Source organism: Cydia strobilella, chromosome Z, assembly GCF_947568885.1.
Source record: "Cydia strobilella chromosome Z, ilCydStro3.1, whole genome shotgun sequence".
Lineage (NCBI taxonomy): Eukaryota > Metazoa > Arthropoda > Insecta > Lepidoptera > Tortricidae > Cydia > Cydia strobilella.
The window spans coordinates 17,300,908-17,315,847 of NC_086068.1; positions in this window are offsets into that span (position 1 = coordinate 17,300,908).

A 14,940-nucleotide genomic window follows, 5' to 3' on the forward strand; every position below is an offset into this window, starting at 1 on the left:
GGACGATATAGGCCTGTCAGTTAGAACAAAAATTTGACAGTTCCGAACAACTGACAGGCCGATATTGTCCGGCGGACTGATAGTCAGTGGGCCCCTTTAAGCGATTAGCATGTTGGCTACGCGGCCAGGCCAGGCTTACGCTCCGCAGCTCCAGCGAAAATTAATAGTTTTGAAGAAATTATCGAATTTTGGCTCGATACATGATAGTATTACAGTTTTCAGGCCAATTTGATTTGATTTAAATAACAATAAATCGAATAAACCATAAATTTTCGCGGAACATACATGGGGTTCAAATTGGTAGCACTTCAGGTCCTGTTTTATTTGCCTTCGTTTGATCCGTAGTAAAAGCAACACCATGTACAAAGAGGATATAATAGAATAGAGCGGTACTGTCATAGTAAATTTTGTAGCCACAGTAAATTCACTGCCATCTATCGACACACGATTAAAACTAAAAATAAAAATATAAAATAAAATGATTATTTATATGATTAAATATATGGTTTTTTTTTTATTTGCAATATTTGCATTGATTATTTTTATATTATTTTGACCCATGTTCTTTCACTGAAAAGCGTTAAAATTGTCAAATAACAAGCGAAACCGTCAGCGCCATCTATACGAGAGTAGGCCAAAGGTAATAGCACCATCTGATCGAGAAAAAATAGTTTTTATGTCGGAAGTTTTCCCCCAAAGAGAGTGAAAAGAAGGAAGTTGCCTGATAATTGATGTCAAGCAATTAAGCTTGTGCTCAAATTGAATTATTGTTATTACACTTTATCCAGGCTCTATACTCACTCTAGCTGCTGTTACTTATTCCACGCAGATGAAGTCGCCGGCGAAAGCTAGTTATTAATACCGGGACCGATGTCGCTGTGCTTAACAAAGTGTGCGTTACAACTTACAAGTACGTACGTACACAATATTGTACGCATTTAAAATCTCAACTCATCTTAATCACATTTTGTCATTCTGAATTAAAACTATGTAATCACCCAGAATCTATACTTTTTTTATAAATTTATAACACTTACGCCATCTGTGTCTGTTCGTAAGAAACAAGATGCTCGAGAGTTGGCTAATTTTTGTTGGTTGGAAAATGACCTTTGCGCATAATAGTTATTTCTATTGGCGGTAGCATTCACTATAGATTATGGATGGTATAGAAAGGATGCCAATCTCTTATGGCAGAATTGTTGCAAAAGTGACCGCATTCGGCTTTAAATAATAGTTCCTAATCTCTCCGGTGGCGCTAGTTAGGCTCTGGGACATGAGTATAACATGAACCATACCTATAAGGCAACAAATAACCCGACCAAATTACGTAGGTTGTTTTTGGTTTCGGTGTATGGTGGCGCCGCCTAATTACTGTTTTTTGATGGACACTTTTCATACATAGAGATTTGACTCCTTTATATAGTTTCCATGCTATAGATGGTGATATGCGTCTGAATGACAAATAAAAATTAAATGCAGAGCAGACACGATCACTTGGAATGGCATTACCTACTGATAATGACCAGATTGAATTTCAAGGGTAAAAAACAAATGTAGCAAAACGACCTGTCATTTAATTTAGCCCCCTCCGATGTCTGGTAATGTCATTAGTAATGACTCATTACTCGTGATAGTGTCTGGGCCGTACCTATAATGATTTTCAATTTGGGAGTTAGCTATGTAGCTAGTTATCTGGCTATGTTAATACATGTATTTAGAAAATATTTTGGAATTTTAATATGCGACATCAAAGGCAACACCGATGTGTCAGGCAGAGGGTAAAAAGGTGTCACTGGACTTTAAACATAATATTATAGTCAACTCGACACTTTCCATATCTACCCTCGAGAACGCAGGTCTCGCGGTTCCACTTTATTATTAAGATTTTCTGACTAGGAACTGAAATGACCATTAAAAGATAAAGATATTACTTTTATAGGTACTTACATATTTTCATTGGATACTCAAATATTAGTTTAATTTGGTTTAATCCTCCTTAATTTAGAATTTAGTGCTATCACAAGTATCACAACACGTACTTAGCGAAGCCAATTAAGCCCACGTTACGAAACAATTGTTAATAACGCCAATCGAAAAGTGAAATGCAAATAATGTATGGAAATGATCACGTGACTTTATATTGCATTTGTCATCCCGATATATTATTTTCTATTTGATCGGCGTTTGTAGACCCCAGGTCTGCAAAATAGGCCAGGAAATAAATGCTCAAAAAAATCTATAGAGGGAAATGCTTGAAACACAATTTTTGACTTCGTAGCTTTGTTTGGACTAGTTAGGAGGTGAACATATCAAAAGTCCCCGCCGGTAAACATGGTGCCCGGGGGGGGGGGGAGGGGGGGGTTTGAAGGTTCCATTTTTCGGTTTTTCGATTATATCTCGGAAACTATGCGTCTGAGCAACATGTCCACTTACACAAAATCAAAAGTGATTTAATTTGTTACAAGTTTTATTCAGTCAAGTTTTTCGATATCTAGTATAGTTTTTGAGATATCCGCTCTTGAAGGATTATTTAGGGCTCTCATTTTTATCTTGATTATCTACATCAGTGAAGCTGCTATGCCGGGTTTGGTATCGTTTTCATATTTTAACCGGGGGTGCTGAATCCATTTATGGTATCAACATTGACAGTATTGACACCATTCCTAAGTAAAAACAAAATTTAAAAAAATGCTTTTTTTTAACTCCTTTTCACGCTTAAACCGCTCAACGGATTTCGTTGAAATTTGGTATAGAGATAGTTTGAGTCCCGGGACAGTACATAGGATAGTTTTTATAACCAAAATCAACTTTTGACTGTGTGAAAAGTGGGGTGAAAGTTTGTATGGGGAATCAATAACTGCTGAACCGATTAAAAGTATTAAAAGTATTAACCTTAGTAATATAAGTTAATCATTAAATTTAGATTAAGGTACTAACATTGAAAATGAGTGCACCATTTCGCCGTTAAACGCAAGTTTGGCGAAACTTGTATAAGTTTAAAATGTGTTATACTTTTTTGAAAAAAAATTAAAAAAAAAAAAAAATTTGGGACGGCCTACATGTTTGATTTATTTGAAAATGATACCAAACATGACTTCAAACCTAAACTTAAACAGTATTAACCTCAGGAATTCAACTTCGGCGAAGAAGCTTAATTCCCTTCACACCAAATTTCAGACCTTCAAAGTATGATTTTTGAGATAAAAACTATCTTATGTCCTGTCTCGTGACTTAAAACATCTCTATACCAAATTTCAACTAAATCGGTTCAGCGGTTTAAGTGTGAAGAGGAGTTAAGAAAAGGTATTTGTTTAAAGTTTGTATGTTTTTACTTCGGAATGGTGTCAATGTGATACCATAAATGAATTTGGCACTCGCGATTTATACGAAAACGATACCAAACATGGCCTAGTAGCTTCATTGATGTAGATATCAACATAAAATGTAGAGCCCCAATAAACTTTTAATAGAGAATATCTCGAAAACTATTAAGGATATCGAAAAATTTGGCTGAATTAAACTTGTAGCAAATTTAATCAGCTTTCGTTTTATTTAAGTAGTCATGTCGCTAAGACGCAAAGTTTCCAAGATATAAGTGAAAAAACCGGCCAAGTGCGAGTCGGACTCGCGCACCGAGGGTTCCGTACTTTTTAGTATTTGTTATTATAGCGGCAACAGAAATACATCATCTGTGAAAATTTCAACTGTATCTCATGATACGTTTCATGAGATACAACCTGGTGACAGACAGACAGACAGACGGACAGACGGACAGCGGAGTCTTAGTAATGGGGTCCCGTTTTACCCTTTGGGTACGGAACCCTAAAAACCGAAAAAAATTACCTTCAAACCCCCCTCTCCCCCCCGGCACCAGGGTTACGGCCGGGGACTTTTGATATGTTCATCTCCTAACTAGTCCAAACAAAGTGACGTAGTCAAAAATTGTGTTCCAAGCATTTCCCTCTGTACCTTCTTATTGCTTGGCCTAAAAGCGCAGTCGTTTCTTAGAAGTGTAAAACATAGAAACCAACTTTTGCATTATTTTCATATTTGTATAACTGTGCAATAAATGCTTACTCGAATGGTGAAATTAAGGACAGCGATGTCGTGTGTTGTTATATTTGGACCAAGCTAACTCTTCACCTACTTCTGTCGTAACAAAGTGTGGAAGTGTATATAATAAACACCATATTTTCATAGACATTTGACGTTTATGATCACACTCCCACGATTTTAAAGTCTGTGCATGTTGATACGACTCTACGTAAAAAAAAAACACTTAATACATACATAGACACGAGAAAAGATATCTATAACGCAAGCATTATATCTATAACATCGGTTATAGAGCGTGGGTTTTTGGTCTAGAAATCTTCTAGAAATCGATTTTCGCTCATGTCGTCTCGGACATATTTGGTATCAGTGCATTCAGTGTGATGTCCTAAACACAAATATATGAGATCACAAGCGCGAAAGTGGTGGGGGGGTCAACTGCTGTGACGTCATAAATTTGGCAGTACAAAGTTTTTTAGATTTTTTATAAAGCATACCACGTGGGGTACCAAATAAAAGGGCTCTGTGAGTAGATCACAAATATCTGGGGGGCACGGCAGTGCCCCCGGCAAAACGAGCAAAGTGAAGCGCAAGGGCACTACCTACCTTTTCTCGAAGCGCTTCGTTGTTTTTTTGAACCCTCATAACTTGGGTTTGGATTAAAAAAATAAATAAAATTCTCGGGATATAAAATTTCAATAGAGCTCTTATACTTTAGATTTTATTCATATCTAAAAAAAACCCCGATTTCGTCACTCACTCACTCACTCATCAAAACCTTTAGGGGACTTCCTGAAGTCCTACGAAGCTGAAATTTGGTATGTAAGATAGTCTTAGTACACAAACAACAACAAAAATTCAAAAAGTTAAAATTTTTAGCCCCTAAGGGGGTGAAAAGGGGGGTGGAATTTTGTATGGAAAATCAATAACCGCTGTACCGATTTAGTTAAAATTTGGTATGTAGATCTATCATCTAATCTCCACTTTTTAAAAAGTTGTCAAAAACTAAGTCGTTTAGTGATTGAAATGTGTCCGTGATTCTCTGGATCACCGACTGGATAAGCGACACTAAAGTCGTCAGATTGGTACGAAACATTCGATGCAGAAAAATCTGGCGATTCCAACGATGTATATAACTCAATATCTCTAAAACTGTCGCTTATCCCATTTCTCCTTTCCAGCGTCGATATAATTTGTCATAAGTTCCGAAGAAAAAAGCCTCCAAATCAAGATAAAACGCCGCGCGATCAGTGGAAGGCCAACAAATGACTACTAATTAGAGACACGAAACGAGCGCAAATATATCTACAGGCAGTTTAACAAACATTCTCGGGATATTAACTTTGTCATAGATTTGTAAAGCGTGCACCTAACTTATTGATAATGCTGTGTTTATAAAAAGAGTTTATTGTATTGTAATAATCTAAATAAATTAATAAGACTGTCTTATATTACAATACTCATATTTTTTCAATATAATAGGTACAGAGCTTAAGTTAGAAGGGATTTTTTGAAATTCAAAACCCAAAAGGCGGAAAATAGGTTGAAAATTTCTAACTATTACCTAAGCGGACGAATGGCCCAATTCGAACAATGCTTATAAGATGTCACAGCGACACGATACCGATCCGAAAAGTTTTTAGAGAACGATAAAGGAATGTCGATTTTGATACTGACAGATCTGTATCGTATCGCTGATCGATATGGGCCGGAAGTCACGGGTGACGGGTGAATGAAACTGAGCCCACGCAACGCAACGTATGCAATGCATTATAAAATTAGGACCCTGTAATTAGTTTGTTTAGAAACAAACTTGTCATGTGTTGCGCTGCGTATGACAAGTATGTTTCTAAGCATACAAATTTCCAGATTTCGTAATGCATTGCGTACGTTGCGTACGTTGCGTACGTTGGGCTCTGTTTGTCCCTACCTTTACGACATCATCATGTTTCTATAGGTTCAAGATTATGATTGGGAGGGACGGACCTTCTGCCTTTTCCCGAACTATGTTGGCACGCATTCCCTAGACTAGACAATTCGTCGCTGCGCGTACAAAAGTCGCTACGTGATTTTTGACGATTTTTGGTTTTAATGCCATTTTGTACCTTATTTCTATACGCATATGCTCCAAAAACAGCGTGACGCTTATTTCAATATTTAAGGATTTATCAAATGTAGGTATGTGACGCCTATACAATGAATGCTCTTCCTATAATCGCTAACTGGAATAAATCACATAACTACATTAGTTTATTTGAACAGCAATTACAGACGTGTGCTCGCTATGTGTTGCTCGACACATAGCGATATTTTCTTAAAAATGATTAGATGCGCTCGCTCCCGATATGTAGTTTCTCGCACATAGCGATATTTTTATACTAGTTGCAGTCGATGTTATGTTTCTAGATTGTGCGTTTTACTATACATAGCGGGATTTTCTTATAACAATCGAGTCTACCGTATATTAAACTATTATTTACCCTCAAGTTGTATACAGGTACCTACTAAACATGATTATTTCATGTGAAGCGCTAGTGGCCAAGCTGTAAAAGCGTGCGACTTTCAATCCGGAGGTCGCGTGTTCAAACCCACGCTCGTACCAATGAGTTTTTCGGAACTTATGTACGAAATATCATTTGATATTTACCAGTCGCTTTTCGGTGAAGGAAAACATAGTGAGGAAACCGGACTAATCCCAATAAGGCCTAGTTTTCCCTCTGGGTTGGAAGGTAAGATGGCAGTCGCTTTCGTAAAAACTAGGGATTAGTTGTCAAGCAGACACCAGGGTCCCATGAACCGTGGCAAAATACCTAGATAACGCGAGGAAGAAGAGTTGACCTTAGTATGTTTTGCTTATATTTTCAAAAGCCCGACTTTTAATTGATTGCAGGTTTATTTCGGAAATTATTTAAAACTCAACTTTTTGAAATTCCTTAATAATCTTTTTTTTTTGTTGACAAAGGCTCTCCGGCTTGGGGAGCCATTTGGTGGATATGTGGGACTCTCTCCTGCAACCATCCTCTCCTAGTAAGAGGAGAAAAGGAGATATACCCACTAAAAGCCACTCCGGCGCTCACCCTTCTGGCCGTTTTCAAGGAGGTGCGGGATGCCTTAGATTCTACTCCTTCCGGCGGCCCTGGCTTATCTTACTCCTGAGTTACACCGCTGGAAAGGAGAGTCATTGACGCTTGACCCACTGCCAATCGTGTAGCGCCGTGTAGTGCGGGCACCCACAGCCCGCTGGCCCTACTAGGGGTTTAGGCGGACAGCAAATTGTGCCCATCTTCTTCACCGCCGTCTGCGCCGGTTCGGGTGCGCGTCGTCAGCTCCTACTCTCACGCTCCCTTTCCGCGGCCTCCTTCCTTGAAATGACGGTTTCGCAGAAGAAGGCAACTGCGTTCCATTTCCTTTCGCTGCCCAACACAGTCATTAATACGTTGAGCAGCGAAACGTTCCCTAATCCTAGAGCCGCCGTCATGGTGCGACACTCTACGGCCCAACGATTGCATTCTTGACTGCAGTGTGCCTCTATGGTATGAGATCCATAGCGACAGTCCTCCAGGTCGTCCTTCTAGCTTTGCTGCATCCGTTCGTGCCCTTGTTGACGCGTCCTCGGCAGTTCTTTGGGTGCAGGGAATTCATTTAGGGCCCTGCACCTGACCCTCTCCCTGTGCGCATCGGCGAGTACCAGAGCCTCTACCTATCACCCATTTTTTGACAACTTGAATCATAAAAACAACCTAACTTTACTGTGATTACTTACTTAATAAAGGAATGCAGGAATAAACCAATGACAGTACATTATAAGACTGTCATCTGATATTTGACTGTTGAATAAGTATATAAGGGGAAGTTTGAAAGTAGCACCGGTAACGGAGAAGATGAGGTTAGCGCCGTAGTATGGGAATGTAATAAGGAAAGATGAATGTCACATAGGCAAAACAATGTTAGGGACGAATGCTGATGGACGGAGAGCGGATGGTAGACCCAAAAAACGATGGATGGATTGTGTGAAAGAGGATATGAGAAAGAAAGGAGTGAGTGCTGAGGTGACCAAAGATAGAGGAGAATGGAAGAGAAAAACATGTTGTACCGTCCCCATACAACGTGGGATAAGGGCAGGAAGAAGAGAGTCCTTAAAGAGATGAGACTTTTTACATTTCAAGATTTTAAAGGCAACATTTTGATTACAAAACCAGAAAAAATATATTTTTATCGTTTTTCTCCTTGCTTCGTATATATGTATATTATTTGATTTCTTATTGGGCTGGCAAATAATTATCAAACCAATTTAAATGAGTTTACCTAGTATAGTATTTAGTGTAGTATTTAGTTCAAAGATATTATCTGAAACAAATTGATCATAAATGGGTTTAAAGTAATAGTTATAATAAAAAAGTACGTAGATTATTAATTCACGATTAAAATTCAATGATATTGACTTAAACAGCATTTTTTTCTGTTTTATTGAACGCTTACATCATATTATTAAATAGCCATGTGAAGATAAAGAACAAAAAAAATTTAAGGTCCTTAACAATTAAATCTAACCATGTAATGGCAAGACACTTAGAGGTTATTTATGACCCAAACAACACTCGCTATGTGACATATTTATGAAAAAGTTTTTATTTCATATTATTAAAACTAAAATATTTTTTCATGTAATTCCTTAATGTATGTTAAAGTGCAAATACTTTTGTCACAAAAATATTGATTCATTTATGTCCAATAATTATCGAAATAAACAGTTTTTTGTGTCTCCTGTAAAGTAGGTTAAAAATACATGGCGACTTTTGTACGCGCAGCGACATATATATATGTATATCATAGTCGTTTCGAATAAGTAAGATGCTTAGTAAAATACTAATGAACTTTTAATAAACTAAATGACGTTGTAAATAAACAGACATTATAAAATAAACCTTACGATGCACTTAGGTATTCTAACTATATTTATTAGCTAGAATAATGACAGTATAAAAGCATTGCTTCATCCTGTGGTTCCACTTAGTGCTCGTACCTATGTACGAGTGGTCTGTCCGCCTGTCTGTCACCAGGCTGTATCTCATGAACCGTGATAGCTAGGCAGTTGAAATTTTCACGGATGATGTATTTCTGTTGCCGCTATAACAACAAATACTAAAAACAGAATAAAATTAATATTTAAGTGGGGCTCCCATACAACAAACATGATTTTTTTGCCGTTTTTTGCGTAATGGTACGGAACACTTCGTGCGCGAGTCCGACTCGCACTTGGCCGGTTTTTTTTAATGAAGTTGACCATCCCGTAGATTGGCATCGGCATTAGGTCACACCGCCCAATGATTGAAGCCAAACTATTCGTCAATACAGCACAACGTACATAGGTACATAGGTAAATCAATCTGTGGCGGGCCAAGGGTAATACAATGCCAAAAGTATTATACACCACACTACTGTCGATTCAGCACTATGCGTTATCGTAAATAAATACGAGTATGCTTTAATCTCTGTAATTTTTAATTCAGTTAACATTAATGTCACTGAATTAACCAGAACATAAGTATGATTTATAGCGTAAAGACTTTAAAGTAGATAAGCACAAATCAGTGACAGTTAATTAATTGTACCTCTATGCACTATGCAGCTAAAAATGGTCCAAGATTTTAGATGTACATTTCTGTAGTTATTTGTATTTACCATAAATCCTATACCTACTCTTTAATTTAAAATATTTAAATGTATGAGTTTCTTCTCTAACCTATACCCTATAACCCATGGGCGGCGATGACTGCTTCCCATCAGGCGGCTCGTCTGCTCGTTTGCTTCCTATTACATAAAAAAAAAAAAACGAACTAGCTGTGCCCGCGTGGAATTCGGTCTGTAAGCTGCTAATTGACCCCTAATTTCTCTCACTCTCCCCTGGACGCGGAACTTAAAGTAAAGTTGCCAGATGGATACGCTAGAGGATTGTAGTCCAGATATTCGGCATCCCTGATTTATTCGAAAACGATACCAAACTTGGCCTAGTAGCTTAAATGATATACATATCAAGATAAAGTTGAGAGCCCCCCCCCCCCCTCTACATATTTACATCACAAATCTTGGTGGCTTGGTGAAATCTTTTGTTCACGCAATGCCGTATTTTAGGACCTGCACCTTCGACTAAATCGAGTGTAGTGACTACCCCCCCTTTTAGGGGTTGAATTATGATAGCATATAACCTGGCCAGAGATTTTCTCGACAGATTAGTAAAGTTTGCATCAAAATCCGTTCAGCCGTTTTCACGTGATGCGCGGTCAAGATAAACAGACAAACAGACAAAAATTCTAAGAACTGTTGGAACGTGTTCTGTTATCGATTCCAAGTATCCCCAGTCACTTTTTTTCGAATATCTTCCATGTACAGACTTTCGACCTTTTTCCGCTTTATTATAATATGTAATACTTTTATTTAGGAAATGCTAATTTAAAAACATCACCTAACAAAAACAAAAAAGAAAAAATACAAAAAGAAATTCCCTCGCTGAGATTCGAACCCAGGACCATTAGCTTCCTGAACTGGATTACTGCCATACTGCAAATACCCGCTAGGCTAAACGGGTTGTCAATTTTAGTTAATGCGTTCAGATTAGTAGGTACATTAGAAGTCCATTGGTAGGTAGGTAGGAACCTATAGAGGTCCTCCGGGCTACCTTGGAAACGTCTCTTTTGGCATCGTTCAACAGTGTGCCGGGTAGTTTGGTCTTCAAGGCCGCAGTCACACTCGGGCTCTCTTTCCATCCCCATTTGTGTCGCATATAATTGCACACCTGACCTGTGCAGATTCTGTTTAGGCGGCCCCAGTATTTCTTCTGCAGCGAGAAGCCCTTCGGCGTCTGAGTAGGGTATTGGGTACATTTGTGGTGACCAGTCGTCGTTGTGCCTTTATATAAAGATTCAAGTTCCGCACTCAAAAAATGTTTGACGTCCATACAAACTTTCAACCCCATTTTTTACCACCTTAAGGGATGAATTTTCAAAAGCGCTGAAAGTGGTTTTCTTGATTTTTAATATAATACCTTTTTGCAAAGTTTCAAGTTCCTAGCTTAAAAAAAAATACTACGTCGGTGGCAAACAAGCATACGGCCCGCCTGATGTTAAGCAGTCCCCGTAGCCTATGTACGCCTGCAACCCTAAGACAAATTTTCATCCACTTTTCAACCCTCTGAGGGTTAAATTTCCAAAAACATTGAAGTTACTTTTTTTGTAATAGTCTATTATGCCTTCCTAAGAAGTTTCAAAGCAGTTGTATTGGATTCAAACTTTCAACCCCCGTTTAACTCCGTTAGGGAACGAATTTTTGAAAACGCTGTAATCACTTTTCCTGTATTATAATAATATGCCCATATACAAAGTTTCAAGTAAAACGCACTCGAAAAAGAACTGACCTCCATACAAACTTTCAACCTCTCTTTCACCACCTTAGGGGATGAATTTTCAAAAACGCTGAAATTAGTGTTCTTGTATTTTAATAATATATCTTTTTACGAAGTTTCAAATTGTTAGCTTAAAATAAATCTTGAACCCCATACAAACTTACATCCCCTTTTTAACCCCCTAACGGGTAAAATTTCTCTCATTTTTATAGCCTATAACCTGGCCGTGGATTTTTTCGACAGATTAGTAAAGTTTGCATCAAAATCCGTTCAGCCGTTTTCATTTGATGCGCGGTCAAATAAACAGACAAACAGATAAACAGACAAACAGACAAAAATTCTAAAAACTGTTGGAACGTGTTATGTTATCGATTCTAAGTATCTTCAGCTATTTTTTTTTCGAATATCTTCCATGTACAGACTTTCGACCCTCTTCCGCTTTATTATATGTATACCTATAGATTAAACGAGAGGATAACTATAAAACCGTATGGTTTATAAACATATATAACTCTCGCCAAACCTTGACGTAAATAATTGAGTTTACCTAAGTAAATACCAAAAAACTGATTTTACTCGTATTTAATAAAGATACACAAAGGGATGCTGTATATATTATATGAAGTATGAGTCATTGAGTCTGTTTAAATTTAAGGCACACATGTGTAATACTTACACAGGGAGTCATGACTGTACCTCTAATGTACTGAATCTTTGGACAAAACCAATCTTGACAAAAGGGATTGGAAATATAAAGCTATGCTTTTGAGTTTATTATTTACCAGCATAAAGTAACTTATACTAGAGCGGTACTGTCATAGTAAATTTCGTAACCCCAGTAAATTCACTGCCATCTGTCGACACACTTTAAAACTAAAAATGAAGATTTATAAAAATACGATAAAATGTATTTAAATATAGATAAATGATTTTTTTTATTTGCATTAATTAATTTTATGATTTTGACCCATGTTCTTTCACTGATATGCGTTAAAATTGTAAAATAACAAAAGAAACCGTCAACGCCATCTATACGACAGTAGGCCAAAACTAGTAGCGCCCTCTGAACGAGAATCAAATTTTCTTGATTTTCGAGGCACGTTTTTACCTTAGACTGTATCCATCTATTACGGAGTAATATCTATCTTTGTTTACCAGCTTCTGTCAGTCACTTCGTCTGCGTAGAATTAGTATTTCGGTATACCACTTCCTAAATAACTTCCAGCCCAATTTCACCCCCTTAAGAGGAGATTTTCGGGATAAAAAGCTATCCTGTGTCCTTCCCCAGGACTCAAGCTACTCGTAACTCCATACTAAATTTCATCTATATCGGTTAAGCGGCTGAAGCGTGAAGACACAACCGACTGACAGACAGTTACTTTCTCATTTATAATATTAGTAAATATGGATTCGTTCAGTCTTCGCTTCACGTTGCTTATTCTAGGTGGGCTGTTTCCTACGAGATTTTAACCTTTTCGGCGCCACTGACTTTATATAAAGTCAGTGCATATCGTGCCCCACACGCCACGACTTGATATATGTTATACCGGTTGTTTACGTGCAATTTGTGGCTTGGCGTTGATGACACTTTATTACTTCATTAACGTGGCAAAACGGAATCTATAATATACTTATTTCAATTTCAATTTCAATACATTTATTTCATGTAACCAAGACACATTTTATTATCAAAACTTACAAAACTAAGGGGTTAGTAGGTAGGATACAGCTAGACTTAAATTTAAAATAAAATAACACTAACGGGAGAATGCAATCCCTCGCAGTGTGACAAGTAGGGACAGTCAACCCTGTCCGCTATCATTCGCAGAATGCTGTTGGGACTGCCGCGTACCCGGCGCACCAGCCTACACACACACACACACATTTAACAAACATTTTTTTTAAACTCAATAATAGTATTTATTTTATGAAAGTTACATTATAACGTCACAATAAAAAAAACTGTAAAAAGAAAGTCCTTGCATAGTTTGTGATCAGCAATGCAGGCTTCGTCAAGTGGACACAAAAGCAAATCAGCAACAGGCTTCGTCATCTACTTACAAATGATGTAATCCGCAACAGGCTTTATCAATCTTAACCACTAAATTAAACTAGGCTACGGTGCCACCCCGGACCGTAGCCGGCCCAAACGTCCCCATGACACTGGCAGCGTTGCCCCGTTGAATTTCCAAGAAGATCTGTTGGACCAGGTACGATCCGGATCCCACACAAACTCCTTAGCCTCCGCACCCCAAGGTCCTGCAGTCTCCACCGCAACTGGTATAAAATCATATATATAGGTACATTGGTTCCAAGGCAGAGTACATCGTATGCTTCTGTTTAGCCGCATACTCCGCAGCTGAACCAGCAGCACCGATGGTGTGACTCAGATAGGACGGGGCAAAGGTGCTAACACACGTTGCGTCCCATAACCTGCGCAGTAATAGACTCCACAATAGGCTGGTCACCGAATCACACAGGCTCGCCAAGTCAGAGCGATCTGTGTACTATTTAGGCCCCTCGATTTACAATCGCCTGCGTAGCTCAGTAAGAGATGCAACTTCCATCTCTGCATTAAAGGTTAGGCTTAAGAAGTGGTTGACGCAAGAGACGTTCTATTCATATGACGAGTTTTTAAGTCTACCGATTATTGATTAATTATTAAAAATTATATATTGTGACATATTAAGATATTTCGAATAAACAAGAAGAGAATTGACATATAATGCGAATTATAGTAATTACATAAATTTTATTTGTTAGCTATTTATTAGCCGACAAAATAATTGTAATCATTAATAGTTATACACAATTTTACACTCAATTTTGTACCTACCTCGACATGTAACAATTGTTATTAATAAATATATTTCATTTTATTTCATAAGAGGCACCGACCCTTCTGCCAAGGAACCAATGTAAGACCATCTGGCCTTTTGCCATCAGCCCGGCACAATCCCGGAGGCTCCAGGACACAGGGAACATTGGCTGAGACCAAAGCCTTGCGAACTACCAGATTTATCGCATGGTGACGCGAAAAACGCCCAGCGCACCTCTGACAACTAAGGCCATGGTGACCGTCCTCCTGAACCATGGCTCCACATATACACCTATGTACCTCGCAAACCTTCGAACCCAATCGTAAGGCAACCGCAATCCTCAAAGAATCGTTATCCAGCAGCTTGCCTAACTGGACCGAAGGCAACGCATGAAGCCATGCTTCTGATTCGCACCTAGATGCGGCCTTGAGGCGCGCTAAATCTGAGCCAATAGCCTCGCTCAGCAAATCTGCAATCGTCCCAACCTCTTTGGGTCGCAGGATTGCTTGGCGGTTCCGTACCCTGAGAAAAAGATGACCACTTGACAAATGCCTCCGCAGCAAAAGGTATTTGGGAATTGCCACCATTGTCAGACAATATTCGAATGACTAGTCCCAAAGTACCATGTACCGAGGCAAGGAAAGCCACTACGCCTACTTCACGACACCG